The sequence below is a fragment of the Serinus canaria genome, chromosome 25, assembly GCF_022539315.1.
Source record: "Serinus canaria isolate serCan28SL12 chromosome 25, serCan2020, whole genome shotgun sequence".
In the NCBI taxonomy this organism is placed as follows: Eukaryota; Metazoa; Chordata; class Aves; order Passeriformes; family Fringillidae; genus Serinus; species Serinus canaria.
In genome coordinates, this window is record NC_066338.1 from 8,826,347 (window position 1) to 8,841,153 (window position 14,807).

The 14,807-nt window shown below is 49.3% G+C and overlaps 2 protein-coding genes and 1 pseudogene across 2 annotated transcripts in view; 1 reads left to right on the top strand and 2 right to left on the bottom strand.

The window, feature by feature from the left end:
* Positions 1 to 9,044, bottom strand: part of LOC115485538 (zinc finger protein 436-like) — a 24,795-nt gene extending 15,751 nt beyond the window's left edge. The window contains exon 1 of the mRNA XM_050984185.1: positions 8,992 to 9,044. The gene's annotated coding sequence lies outside the window, so the exon portion shown is untranslated. The remainder of the gene's footprint in view (positions 1 to 8,991) is intronic.
* LOC103824723 (zinc finger protein 420-like) overlaps positions 1 to 9,091 on the bottom strand; it is a 210,159-nt gene extending 201,068 nt beyond the window's left edge. The window contains exons 1-2 of the mRNA XM_050984017.1: positions 8,992 to 9,091; positions 8,503 to 8,568 (exon numbers count right to left, since the gene is read on the bottom strand). The gene's annotated coding sequence lies outside the window, so the exon portion shown is untranslated. The remainder of the gene's footprint in view (positions 1 to 8,502; positions 8,569 to 8,991) is intronic.
* Positions 9,092 to 9,851: 760 nt separating this feature from the next.
* The window catches only part of LOC108963803 (zinc finger protein 271-like), a 30,602-nt pseudogene continuing 25,646 nt past the window's right edge, over positions 9,852 to 14,807 (top strand).

Here is a 14,807-nt window from a genome sequence, read left to right on the forward strand (position 1 = left end):
CTGCTGCTGGAGGTGCTGGGAGCAGCCAGGGAGGCAGCAAATGGACAAATCTGAAGGTCTCTTCTGGCCTGGATGAATCCAGGATTCAGGGTCTGCCCCAAGCCAGGTGCAGCACCTGGCACTTGGCCTTGTGGGACCTCATCAGCTTGTCAGATGAGGTTGTCTCCCACTTCTCGAACTCATTCGGGTTCCTGTGCATGCCCAAATTCTGCCATGGTGCCCCTGCCCCACTCAGGTCCTCCATCCTCTGCAAACATGCTGAGGGGGAGATGGATCCACTGCCTGTGTCATTGGGGAAGCCACAAAAGAGCCCCAGGGCCAAGGCAGAGCCCTGAGAGAGACACCCCCCATGCCCAGTCTGATGCTGCACATGGAGCCACTGCCCACAAGTCCCTGGCTGTGTCCATCTGGCCAATGGCTCCTGCCCACAGTAGCCCACTCTCCCGAGCCAGGGCTCTGCAGGGTGCAGGTCAGGCTGTCAGGTAGGGCCATGACACTGTGGGTGCACTGGGGGACTGCAGGAAGGGCCTGGGCACACCAAGGGCTGTGAGTGCCTGTGAAATACAAAGCTGTGTTTTGTGTCAGGGTCAGACAGGCAATGTGTGTATTTGTGATTGGGATATGTGTGGAGTCCGACATTGGGATGGATGCGAATTCTAATAATAACAGGAAAGTAAAGCATGGAAGAAGGCCTTTGAACCTATCTTTTGTTTGCAATTAACCTTGGTTGATTTAGGAGCATTTGAATTAAAGCGTTAAGGATGTTGCTTTTTGCTTGTAGTCAGGCCTTAAGGAGTGCTGCAATATTAACCCTTTTGAAGTATAATTTTAGAATATTACTTGTATCCTTGAAACCATAGCTTTGGAATATAAATATAAAGGAAATATGCTTATCTCACGCCTTAACAAAACAGAGAAAAACAGCTTGAGAAAGGAAGATGAACATCATCTCAAGGACTTATAATTTCAACCAAGGGAAGCTGGACATCACTGCTATGAGATTTAAAGTCATTGTAATCAAAAAGGTGGACCCACATCTGGGGAGCTGGACTCCACCAGATGGGATTCGTCTTTATTCTTTTGGAAATCACCTTCTCCATCTGGGGATTCTCCATTTTGGGACTCATCCTGAGAAAAACTAAATCACAATAGTGTATAGAATTGTGATGTAAAAAATTGGAAAAAAGAAACTGCTGAGAGAGCTTATGAGTACCCCTATAAATACCTGTAAGCCCCAACTATCAGTGTGCAGTTGGAGGGAAACTGCCCCCACTGTACCCGGCGCTGTGTTGCTCATAATTTACCATTTTAATTAATAAATTCATTGCTGCTTGAATATTGGCATACTCAAGCTTCTCATTTATAACAGATTTTGGTGCCTTGGCCGGGAATTCCCAAATCCATTGAGGGAGACTCCTGATCTCAGGGAGGTACCCCACCTTGGAGGCTTCTGCCTCAGGTGGACCTGAGTGACTGGGGAATCTTTCAGGGTAGAGGAAATCGTTAAGGTAAATTATGAGCAAAGAATTTTGAGCTCCCAGACTACACTGCAGTAAATTCACCTGCAATAACTCGTGCACGAAGGCCCAGGCAAGAAAAGGAGGCTGTAAGTATGGCTTGGTTAGGGGGGATAAGAACGGGTGTAGGTGTGTGAGAGTGTGAGTGGTGTGTGTGTGAGACGTGACCCAGTCATGGAGCGATGGAGTTCTCACCTCGGTTTTGTCTCCCCGCGAGGGGAGGGGCAGGTGAAGGAAGGAAGTGAGTGAAGGAGGATTTCTTGTGTATAAAAGGTTGGGGGTGAGATGAAATAATAGTTAAGGGGATTTTTTCTTAGAAAATCGGAGGCGGGAGGCAGTACTGGTAGAAGGGACTTTTTATTAGAGAAATCCTTGACAAGAAGGGACCAAGGTCTGAAGAAGTGTGGTCAGGGTGAGTGAGGAAACACCTGCTAGGATAAAATGGGTAAATGCCAAAGCAAAAACCCAGGAGCTGGTATAAACCAGCAGGAAAATAGATACTGATGGTACCGGAAAAAGAGGGAGCATTTTGCCAGATATACCCCAGGACAGCCCCCTTGGGGTAATGTTAAAATTGTGGAATAAATGGGAAACCAGGAGAGGAAAAAGCAAAGAGAAAGTGATAAAGAATAAGGAGGAGCATACAAATGTATTCAGGATTGGATCCTGATACAGCTGTGGGGGAAGCGTTAATCAAAACTCAGTTTGTGGCAAAATCATGGGAGGATATCAGAAGGAAACTTGAAAAGTTGGATGGCAGGATAGAGGTTTGCAAGAATTGTTAGGGAAGTGCAGAATGTTTATGTGCGAAGAGATGAAGGTGAAAGTTCAAGGTAGGATTTTTGTGGCTGCAGTAAAAGAGGTTCAGAAGGGTGATGCATCTTTAGGGAATGCTGAAACTACCAGAAAAATAACAGGTGAGGGTTTGAAAAGATCTACCTGCTTTCACAGTGGTATGGAAGGACATGTTAAAAGGTCTGCAAGAGGCAGATCAAGAACTGTTTGTAGAGGATAAGAGGTGTCAGGGGCTCTATTTATGAGGGACCAGAACATCACAGGAGCCCTTACTAAAATTAAAAATAGGTCCCCAAGGTGAAGAAGTTACATTTTTAGTAGATAAGTGTGCTGAAAGATCAACAGTGCAAAGATTACCAAAGGGATGCAAAATCAGCCAGAAAACAGCTCAATTTCTCTATGGGGAACTGAAGAGCTCACTCATAACTGTGCAGAATTAATTGAATTACAAACAAAAGTGAGACCAGATTAAAGTGAGACAGAGTTATCTAGTGGGAAAAATATTTTATCGATGGCTCGTCAAGGATGATAGAAGGGAAACGAAATTCAGGACATGCTATTGTAGAAGGGGAAAACATGTCTGTAATAGAAAGAGGAAAAATAAGTTCCAGCTGGTCGGCTCAAGCTTGTGAATTATTCTTTATACCGAGCTTTAGAACTTTTAAAAGATAAGGTGGGGACTATTTATACAGACTCAAAATATGCTTTTGTAATTGTACACACATTTGGAAAAATTTGGATGGAAAGAGGTTTGATAAACATTTAAGGGAAGAAACTGATCCATCAGGAGTTAATAATTAGAGTGCTTGAAGCCCTGAAAGGACCTAAGAGAATAGCTAGTGGTACATGTAAAAGGTCACCAACAAGGGTCAAGCTACTTAGTAAGAGGAAACAACACAGCTGGTCAAGCTGCAAAGAAAGCAGTTTTTAAATTAAAAGAGATTATCCAGCTGAACACTATAGAGGAAATTCAAGAGGAACTGCCAAAAAGCCATAGTATTCAAGAGGAGGAAGCTATAAAAAAAAGAAGCTAAGAAAGAGCTGGGAAAATGGGTCCTCCCAAATAGAAGAGAGATTTTACCTAAGGCTTACGCTCGAAGGACTCTAAGCCAGTTACACCAACGTACTCATTGGGGAACAAAAGCCTTGTGTGATCATTTATTAAAATATTATGGATGTATTGGAATTTTTGAGATAGCAAAACAAATAACACAGGGGTGTTTGACTTGTCAAAAAGTTAACAAAAAGGTGATGAGACAAGCTTCAAACAGTGGTAGGAAAAGCCTACCGACCATTTGAGAGGGTTCAGGTGGATTACACTGAATTTCCAAAGGTGGGCAGATGGAAATACTTGTTACTATTAGTAGATCAACTGACTCATTGGGTAGAGGCCTACCTGGCTGCCAGAGCCACTGCAAAGTTTGTAATTAAAATATTGCTGGGACAAATTATTCCCTGATTTGGGGTTATTAGGGCCATAGATTCTGATCAGGGCTCCCACTTTACTTCCAGTATTATAAAAGGAGTAACACAAGCCATGGGTATTTCCAGGGAATATCATACCCCTTGGCACCCCCAGAGCTCTGGGAGGGTGGAAAGAATGAACCAAACTATAAAACAGCAATTAAGAAAATTGATGATTGAGACCCAAATGCCCTGGTAAAAATGTTTACCTCTAGCATTACTTACTACAAGAACACTTTCAAATGCAGATACAGGGCTTTCTGCATATGAGATGCTTTATGGAATGCCCTATTCCCAGGAAGTACCCCAACCATCAGTAGTCGTAGCAGGTATGACTATTCAAAAATACTTCCAGAAGACGGGACAACATGTCCTAGAACTAAGGGGAAAAGGGGCAATTGCTCAATCAGCCCCCCTTGGCTTTAGCATACATCGAATAAAACTGGGTGAGTGAGTGCTAATTAAAAGCTGGAAGGAAGAAAGTTTGTCCCCTGGGTGGGAAGGTCCATCCTGAACTCTGCTGCCCACCGACACAGCTGTCTGAACTGCGGAAAAGGCTGGACCCGCGCGTCGCGGGTCAAAGGAGCAGCGGAACCACTGACAGAGACCCCGCTGAATCCCAGTGGAGAATTGCATCTACCCCCAGAGAACTGAAAGTAAAGTTAAAGAGGGACTGATGTATGTCATTAAAAGGCTCCTACCTTAAGCTGCAAAACCAGTTTTACTCACGAGAGGTAGAATGTACTACTCCAAACTGTAAGTGTTATCCATGGGGTTGTTTTAAGTGTATAGAGTGTCAAGAATTGTGGTATACAAACCTACCAAGGGGACAGATCCCTAGTGCTCTCTGCTGTAATTGTATAAAAGAAATAGAAAAAGAAACTGATAAAACATTGTGGGCTGCAGTAAGGAAAGGACATATTAAAATAGGTGATAAAGATTGGTGGGAAACTTGGGTACACGGAACATGAGCAGGAATTGATTTGCAGGAAGTACCAGAGGCCAAGTTAGAAAAAATAGTGTGACAAAGGCAATTGGATACCTGAAAAATATCCAATTAAAGCAAAAGAGTGGCAGGAAGCTAAGCATCACTGGAAGAAAGGGAGGCACATATACAAACCTTTTGTAGTCGCACATCCCCAGAACTCAGGGGCCAACCAGCCTAAATTAAAAAGAATTGGGTCACATCCATGATAGACAACCGAAGGCACATGAGGCAAAAGGCAAAAATGCAACAAAAGATATCAGTGGCTAAAAATGCAACAAAAGATATCAGTGGCTAAATCCCAAGGTACAAACTCTGCTACCGAGAAGATCTACATCTCGGCCCTTGGATGCAAACCAAGGGGCCTTGAGAGAGGTGGAGAGTTGAACCCCCTGAGGATTATTTTCACTGTATTGATCATTGCATCCCAAGCAATGGGCCTTAACAGCCTCACTCCTGAGCTCCACATAATCCACGAGCGAGCTGCAGGATCAGAGCCTATTGCTCCTGCTGTCTGAGACAAATGCAATCACACTGTCTGGATTGGGAGGAGAATGGAATCAGTATTTCTGGCACATTCCCATGTTAGTGAAGTGTGCTATGACCACAGCCAATTAAAGGGGTGCACTATGGGTGGCAAATTATACTGGGTTGGAGAAAATTTAAAATATGGTCATAAAGTTTCTCCCAGTGATGGGCCCGTGTTAACCAACCTTCTCAAGGATAATGATGAACTAATTTGTTTGCAATACTCAAAATTTTTTTGTTTAGCAAAGAATAGAGAAGGAGTGGACCCAGAGAGCAGAATGAAACAAATGACTCAAAACCTACAGAAGCAAGAATCAGAAGCAAAAAAGAAAAGAGTAGAACAAGAAAAGCTAAATGAATTAAGTGAACAATACAAACAGCTAGAACAGCAGTATAGTGATGGGGTTTTCTGACTTCAAACAGGAACATTTTTGTAGATCTAATGCAAGAAATTGCCACAGAATTAGAGTTATCCAGCTGTTGGATTTGTGGGAGATTAAAATCAGCTGAAAATTGGCCATGGAGGGATGAGAGTCTAGCTCCAGAGCAATTTCTAAAATGGAACCATGCTCAAATTTCCAAGACATTGAAATGGCCTGAGGGGTGGATTTTAAATCATCCAAAAATTGGGGCAGTTTGCATCAGCAGGGAAGGAAAGAAATATACTGAAGTGGTAGGGTATACTCCGTGTATGTCTACTTTAGCACTAAATTCAAATAATAATACCAGAACTTGGCAGCCAACACCTCCTGCTGGATACTGGAGCCTAATAAAGGAGAACAATTGTGAATGGGATGACCAGATAAAGTTGTGCTGGCATAAAAGTCCTGGAGCTAACCCTTACCAATCCCTGGTGAGCTTGAGGCTTGGAGGGGGAACTTGCTGGAAGAAAATAGGTTCATGATACTGTGTTCATTAGCTGGGTTATTGTTTCTACCTTGCCTTATTCCATGTTTTATCCAACTAATCCACTCAGTTATTCAAAGCATGCAGGTTGCTGTGATAGACCCGGAATTGGCTACAGGAGGAGTTGGCCAATTTGAGAAACCAGCTAAGATATCCAAATTAATGAAATTAAAGAAAGAACACAAAAAAGGAAGAGTTTTTTAAGTTTTGGCCAGATTTGCAGCCCAGACATGAATTAGTAAGATAAATGGAAATTATTTCACAAGCAGAGGGGGGACTGTGAAATACAAAGCTGTGTTTTGTGTCAGGCACAGACAGGCAATGTGTGTATTTGTGATTGTGATATGGGTGGAGGCCGACCATGGGACAGTTATAAAGAACAATTCTAATAATAACTGAGAAAAGTAAAGCATGGAAGAAGGCCTTTGAACCTACCCTTTGTTTGCAATTAACCTTTATAAGTCCTAAGTTGATTTAGGAGCATTTGAACTAAAGCTTTAAGGATGTTGCTTTTTGACAGGAACTTTTTGCTTGTAGTTAAGCCTTAAAGAGTTTTGCAATAATAACCTTTTGAAGTATAATTTTAGAATATTGCTTGTAGTAAGGATCTTTTGAAACTACAGCTTTAGAATATATTGAAATGAAACCTGCTCATCTCATGCCTTAACAAAACAGTGAAAAGCAGCGTGAGAAAGGATGATGAACATCAACCCAAGGATTAATAGCCTCGACCAAGGGAAGCTGGACATCACTGTTATGAGATTTATAGTCCTTGCAATCGAAAGGTGGACCCACATCTGGAAGCTGGACTTCACCAGATGGAATACTCCTTCCTTCTTTATCCAGACCACCACCTAGGATGCATCCTGAGAAAAACTAAATCATGATAGTGTATGGAACTGTGACGTAAAAATTGGGAATAGAAACTGCTGATGAGTAAAAATTGGGAAGAGAAACTGCTGAGAAAGCTTACGGGTTCCCCTATAAATACCTGTAAGCCCCAACTATCGGTGTGCAGCTGGAGGGAAAACTTCCCCCACTGTACCCAGTGCTGTGTTGCTCATACTTTATCATATTAATCAACTGATTGCTGCTTGAATATTGGCCTGGTCAAGCTTCTTATTTATAACATGAGCCCAGCCTAACCCTGCCCAGGCTGGCCCAAAATGCCCCCAAGGGGCCGAGCCTGAGGCCCAGCCCGGGATGGGCTCCGGGCTCGCTCCGGGCCCTCGCCTTCGCTCCGGGCAGTTTTGGCCGCGGCCCCGGACGGGCCTGGGAGGGACCAGGGAGGGCTGGGGGAGTCTGCTGGGAGTTTGGGGGAGTTATTGGGGTTTTTGGAGAGAATTATTGGGGTTGGGGGAGTTGGGGAATTTTGGGGGTTTTAGGTTTTGGGGGGTTTTATTGGCACTTTGGGGGCTGTTTCTCTGGGAGTGTTTGGGGGTTTTGGTTTTTTTGGGGTTTTTTTATAATTTTGAGGGAGGTGACTGGGATTTTGTGCAGATTTTTTGGGATTCTCTTGAATTTCTGGGGGATTTTGGGTGGGTTTATTGGAATTGTGGAGGCATTTATTTGGATTCTTTGGAGGTCTGGGTTTTTTAAGAATTTTTTGGGGGGTTTTGGGGTATTTTGGGGGATTTGGGGGCATTTTGTTGGGCTTTTTGGGTGTTGCCAGGATATCTTTGAGTCTTTGGGGGGATTTTGTGGGGCTTCTTGTGGTTTTGGGGACATATTTCGGGGATCTGTGGGGCTTAAGTGGGATATTTGGGGGGGTTGTTGGGATTTCAAGACAATGTGTGGGCTTTTATTTGGATTCTAGGTTGTTCTTATACGACTTTGTGAGATTTAATTTGGATGTCGTGAGTTTTATAGGGTCTTTTGGGGGTTTAAATGAGATTTTGGTGCCTCTCAGCCCTTCCCCACACCCAGTGTCAACCCACAGACCACCCAAGGCCCCATAAAATTCCACTAAAAACCCCCAAAGACCCCCCAAAATTATAATAGGATCCTCCAAAAACACAGAGAATCCCACAAAATCCCAGTGGAACCCACCAAAATTTAAAAATACTCCCAAAAATTTCAATGAATACCCCCCAAAAACCAACCCCACTGCAAAACCCAATAAAATCCCTCAAAATCCAAAGCCCCCCAAATCCCCAATCCCCCCCAAAACACAAAAATTCCCTGAAAAAATCCCAATAGATCCCCCCTAACAACAAAATCCCCAAAAGCCCAAAAAAGCCACCACCAGATCCCTAAAAACCCTCCCAAAATCCCCAAAAAATCCCCCCAAACCCCCCCCAGACTCACTGGGGCCGTCCTGGATCAGGGGACACCGGCCGGTGGAACAGGAGCCACTTGAGGGGGCCCTCGGAGCTTTTTGGGGAGGGGGCACCATGGGAGACCCCCCCAAAACGCGGGGGGAACCCCTGCTGTGCCCCATCCCCCCCCGAAACCCCCACACCCCGGTTCAGGGTGGGCCTGGGACCCGCCGGGACCCCCAAATCTCTCCCAGGACCCTTCCAGGAACCCCAAACCCCCCAGAGCCCCCCAGGGTTGGCCCAGTACCCCCTGAGAGCCCCCAGACCCAATCGGGCCCAGACCAGGATGCCCCTGAGACCCCCCCAGACCCTTCCCAAGACCCCAGACAGGACCCTTCCAGATCCCTCCCCAAACCCAACTCAGGCTCCCCCAGACCCCCCCCAATCTGCCCAAGACCTCTCCCCAAAACCCCCCAGACCCACCCACCCCCAGGACCCTCCCCCGCCCCCCCGATCCCCCCTCAGGTCCCTCCCGAACCTGTGCCGAGCCCAGCGGGTCCCGCCGCCGCCGGGGAACGGGGCGCAGCTTCTGGCTCGCCTCTGATTGGCCGGAGCGGCGCGGAAAAGGCGGGCGTTGCTGAGGGGAGCCGCGCTGTGATTGAATGGTTCGGGATCGTGCAGCGCAGCCATTGGTTGATGGGGGGCGGTGCGCGCTGCTATTGGCTGGGAGCCCGCGCACGCGGCCGCGGCGGGATATTGCCAGTGGAGAGCGGCAGAGGAGGAGGTGAGGTGGGGTTGGGGGGAAACTGGGGGGCTTTGGGGCGGGTTTGAGGAGAAATGGGGGATTTTTGGGGGCATTGACGGGAAATAGGGGGGTGTGCGGTGGGTTTGGGGGGGAATGAGGGGGTGTGAGGGGCTTTGGTGGGTCTGAACCTGCTTTCGGGAGCTTGGGGAAGCTTGAGAGGGTCTGGAGCTTTCTCAGGAAGGTTTAGGGGGATCTGAGGGGAATCGGGAGGGTCTGTGGGGATTTTGGGGGATTGTGAGGGGATCTAGGGGGTTCTGAGTTGGATCTGCGGGGAATTTGGGGAGTCTGAGGGGATTTCCTAGGGTTTGGGGGGGATTGAGGGGTCTGAGGGGGATTTGGGACAGTCTGATGGATTTGGGGGGGGGGGGTCTCAGGGGGGTCTGGGGTGACCCAGAATTTAGGGGAGAGCTGGGGTCTGAGGGTCCTGGAGAGCATTTGGGCGTCCGGAGTCGTCCTGGGCCAACCTTGGGGGGGCTGTGGGGGGTTTGGGGTTCCTGGAGTGGTCCTGAGGGATATTTGAGCATCCCAAGGGGTCCCAGGCCCATCCTGAACCGGAGTCTGGGGGTCTCAGAGGGAGGGGGCACAGCATCCTCAGGAGGAGGTTCCCCCTCCCCAGTTTTGGGGGGTCTCCCATGGTTCTCCCCTCCCCAAAAAGCTCAGAGGGTCCCCTGAAGTGGCTCCTGTTCCACCGGCTGGTGCCCCCCAGTCCAGGAGTGTGGGAGTTTCTGGGGGGATTTGTGGTTATTTTGGGAGAGTTTTGAGAGGGTTTTTGGGGATTTGGGGGTGGCTTTTTTAGGCTTTGGGAGATTTTATTGGCAGTTTAGGGGGAATTATTGGGTTGTGGGGGGGATTACAGGATTTTGGGGTGTTTTGTGGATTTGGGGGGTTTTGGATTTTGGTGGATTTCAAGAGGGTTTTGGGGGGTTTCTTGGAGTTGGATTTATTGAAATTTTTGAGAGTTTTTTTAAATTTTGGTGGGTTCCACTGGGAATTTTTGGGATTCTTGTGGGTTTTGGAGAGTATTTTGGAATTTTTTGTGATGTTATATCAATGTAGGTGATTTCTGTCAAGACGGGATGGATTTTAGGCTCATTTGGGTGATTTTAGGCCAAAGCAGGTACGTTCAGGGTGGATTTGAAGCCCATTTTGGAGATTAAGGATTGATTTTGGGCCATTTGAGGGAAGTGTAAACAAGTTTGGGAAATTTTGGTCCCCTTTGGTTGGATTTTAGACCCCTTTGGATAATTTTAATCCTGTTTGGCTGATTTTAGGCCAAACCTGGTGGATTTCAGCTGCATTTGAGGCCCTTTTGGGTGATTTTAAAGCAAACCGGGCCCTTTTAGAACCGCGGGTCCCCTTGGCCCGGCCCCTTTCCCCTCACGGTTCCCGCCCTTTCCTCGCCCCCTTTCCCCTCAGGGTTCGGCCTTTGGGAATGGGGGAGGAGGAGGAGGGAGGGAGGAAGAGGCCGAGGGACAGCAGGAAACAGCTGGAGCAGGAGAGAGGGAATCCTGAAGTCGTTGCAACCCTTTGGACCATCGCCCCCCATCCCGCAGGTGCCCGGGGAGGGGGAGCTCGGCCCAAATCTGCCGGGGAGTGCCTGGGTTTGGGGTTTTTTTGTGGGGGATGTTTGGAGCTGGCAGGGCTCCAAAGCCGAGCCGCGGATGGCCCTTCGGGGGTCCCCGGGAGGTGTTTTTGGGGCGTCCTGTGGTCTGCAGTGGCTGCTCCCACTCTAAGCCCAGTTGGTCCCTCCATGTGGTTCCAGTTTCCTCGGCACTCCCAGTATGAGCCCAGTCTCTCCCAGCAGGGCCCCAGTCACTCCCACTCTCCCCCAGTGTGTTCCCAGTTCCACCAGCAAAATCCCAGTCGCTCCCAGTTTGGTCCCAGTCACCACCCATATGGTTTCAGACACACCCAGCACATCCCAGTTGCCCTGAACATTCTTGTAGTCATTGCCAGGCACTCCCAGCTACCTCATTGTGGTTCCCTTGCCCCCAGTATTACTCCAGTTGCTCCCAGTTCCTCTAACTCTGTCCCCAGTTGTCTCCTAGCATGGGCCCAGGAGCTCCCAGTAACCCCCAGTCAGGGTCCATTCACACCCAGTATAATCCCAGTATGATGGTAGCCACTCCCAGCATGAGCCCAGTCACTTGCCATCGAATTCTTGTAGCTCCCAGTCTTATGCCAGTGCCCCCAGTGTGATCCCACTGACTCTCTGTCTCTCCCAGTACATCCCAGTACCCCCAGCATGTCTGTAGCCATTTCCAGACACTGCCAGTGGCCCCAGTAAGGTGTTAGTTAACCCAGTATGATCCCCCTGTCATGCCCAGAATATCCCAGTTGCCTCCAGCATGCATCCAGTCCTTCCCAGTTCCTCCAGTTTGCTTGCAGTGTGATCACATCTTCTCTCAGTTGCTCCCAGTAGCCCAAAGTGTGATCCCAGTCACTCCCTTTCAACCGCAGTGTGATCCCAGTCACATGCCAGTCCTCCATCCCAATGTGGTCCCAGTATAATCCCAGTTGCTTCCAGTCTCTCCCAGTATGGTCCCAGCTGCCTCCAGCATGGTTCCAGTTGCTTCCTGGATCAACGCAGTCAGTCCCAGTATGATGCCATTTGCTCCCAGCGTGCTCCCAGTTATGCCCAGTATAGGGGGATGATGTGCTGAGTGTGTTCCCAGTCACTCTCAGACACTCCCAGTATTAGTCCATTCCCTCCCAGTATGATCCAAAGCTGACCCAGTGTGCTCCCAGTCCCTGCCAGAATGAAGCAGTTGTGCTCCACATGGTTCCAGTTTCTCTCTTTCGCCCTCACTTTTGTTCCCAGTATCTGTGAGTGTAACCCAGTTCCCTCCAGCACGTTCCCAGTCAGTCCCAGTTCCTTCCAGTATGATCCGATTTGTTGAGAACCACTCCCAGTCATCCTCAGTGTAGTGGCACTCAGTGCCAGTACGATCCCAGTTACTTCCATCATGATCCCAGTGTATCCCAGTATAAGCCCAGTTGTTTTCAGTCACCCCCAGCATGTGGCCCATCGCCCCCAGATGGGTTTTTTTGGGGGATGTTTGGAGAATGAAGAAGTGCAAGGCTGAGTGGAAAAGGCCCCTTGGGGGGACATCGGGGGTGCCGGTGGCGGCTGCCGGCAGAGGCAGCCTGGAGGAGCAGAGCCCTGTGTCCCCCAGGAGCCCAAAGTGGGGAGCCCAGAGAGGGGGGAGCGCCGCCATTGGCAGGATCCTCAAGACCTTGGAGATGGGCAGGGGGGACTGCTTGGAGCCCCTGCACCCCCGAGCAGAGAATGAGGGGATAAGGGACCCCAGGAGCCCAAACAACCCCAGCATCCCAAAATGGGGAGAGCAAAGAGGGGGGAGCTTTTGGGATTGCTGGGACTGCCGGCAGCCTGGGGAGAGCGGGCACCAAGGAGAAGGGGGACCCCCAAGCCAAGCATGACCCCCAGCTGCTGAGACATGGGGGGAGCCCTGAAGAGCAAAGGGGAGGTACCAGGGATGGGGAACTTCTGGGAGGCTTTTTCATGGCTGAACCTTGGTTTATGGACGGTTTTTCTGGAACCCAGATTGCTGGTGACTTGTAGAGATGAACTTGGGCAGAGGGACTTTCAAAGTCCACGTGCTCAACCCTTGGTTTCCCCACACCAGGATTTGCCATTGTCAAGCCCTGGGAGGCTGCGAGAAAGAGGAAGATTCCCTGGGGCACTGAGGCAGGTAAGGAGGAAGTCAGTGCCTGTTTCCCTCTCTGTGCTGCTCCATCTCCTAGCCCAGCACGGCCCCCAGCTGCAGGACAGCCCCACTGCTGGTGCCATCCTGCTGAAGTTGCCCTGGGGGGACAGAGGCAAATTCCATCCTGTCCTATCCTTCCTCCCCCAGAGCAGGAGCTGAGCATGGAGAGCAGGGAGGACAAATCCCCGCGGCAGAACCTGGTGGAAGAGGCCGTTTTGGGTGGCTCCTCGGTGCAGGAACACAACGAGGAGGAAAAGCCCTGGAGATCCCTCATGAGGAGGGGCTGTAAACGCAGATCACAGGGATCTGAGGGGGAAAGACCCAGCCTGGGCCAGGAAAGCGGCCAGAGGTGGAGCCAGAGCTCAGAGCTGGTGCTTTATAAGCAGGTTCATAATGGGGAGAAGCCCCACAAGTGCTTGGAATGTAGGAAGAGCTTTAGGTGGAACTGCTACCTGATTCTGCACCAGAGGATCCACACTGGGGAGAGAGGCCCTATGAGTGTGAGGAGTGTGGGAAGAGCTTCAGCCAGAGCTCCACCCTGATCCGCCACCGGAGGACCCACACTGGGGAACGGCCTTACAAGTGTGGAGAGTGTGGGAAGAGCTTCAGACAGAGTGGCGGCCTGATTCAGCACCAGAACATCCACACTAAGGATCGGCCACACAGGTGTGGGAAATGTGGGAAGAGCTTCAAACAGCATTCCTACCTTATCCTCCACCTAAAGACCCACACTGGGGAGAGACCCTACAAATGTGATAAATGCAGGAAGACGTTTAAGACCAGCTCCAGTCTCCTCAGGCATTATCAGATTCACAGAGAGGAGAGGCCCTTCTGCTGCCCTGACTGCGGGAAGGGATTTAAGCTAAAGTGCACCCTCATCACCCACCGGCGCATCCACACTGGGGAGAGGCCCTACGAGTGTGAGGAGTGTGGGAAGAGCTTCTCACAGCGCTCTCACTTGAACAAACACCAACGGAGCCACGAGTAAGGGAAGCGCTCTGAGCGCCCCAAGTGCAGAAAGAGCTTCATGCGCTGCTCCAGCTCTATCCCCCACTGGAGGAGCCATGTTGGGCAGAGCCCTGGTCACCCACATTCCCAGTGATCCATGGTGGGAATATCCCTGTGTGCTTATCCTTTTGGTTTGGCCTTAATTTGCTTGTGCTGCATCTTTATCCCTTAAAAACAGCCCAAACAGGGTTAAATGAAATAAATTGATCAATAATATCTGAAGTTCCACAATTTCAACGGCAGTTTAGGGGAATTTAGGACCTGGGGACGCATTCTGTGTGGAGTGTCCCTGTTGCTAAGAGGCAGGAACTTGATCTCCTTGTGAACAACCCTTCTTGTGTTGCTAAGATCTCCTTCCTTTAAAAAAAACCTGTTATTCCTATTCGAGTTCACGAGAGTGAACGTGTTTTTTCGAGTTTTGAAGAGCTGCAAGTGGCTAATCTGCCTGCAACAAGGACCATTCCACGGGCTCTTGTTGCTTTCCCGACACGTCTGCTGCAGCTCATGGAGGGTGAAGCCCTGGAGGCTCCTTAGGGGCGGTTATGGGCAATTGCAGGCAGCGCCTCGATGCCCTGGATCAGCGGTGACCCCTCCTGGGAACCCCCACGTTTTCCAGTTTCTGTGAAGCTGCCTGTGGCTGCTCTCTTTGCATCAAGCCTGGCAGCAGACGCACCTTCAGAGGCTTCGTCCTCCTGCATCAGCATCTGCGTTGGACCCTGTGACCGGCCTGTCCTTCCGTGGAGGTGACGCAGCTTGACAGCTGATTGCAGGCGCCTCCCGGCTGACCGCTTTGAAATTCGGTGTTTTTCTGGG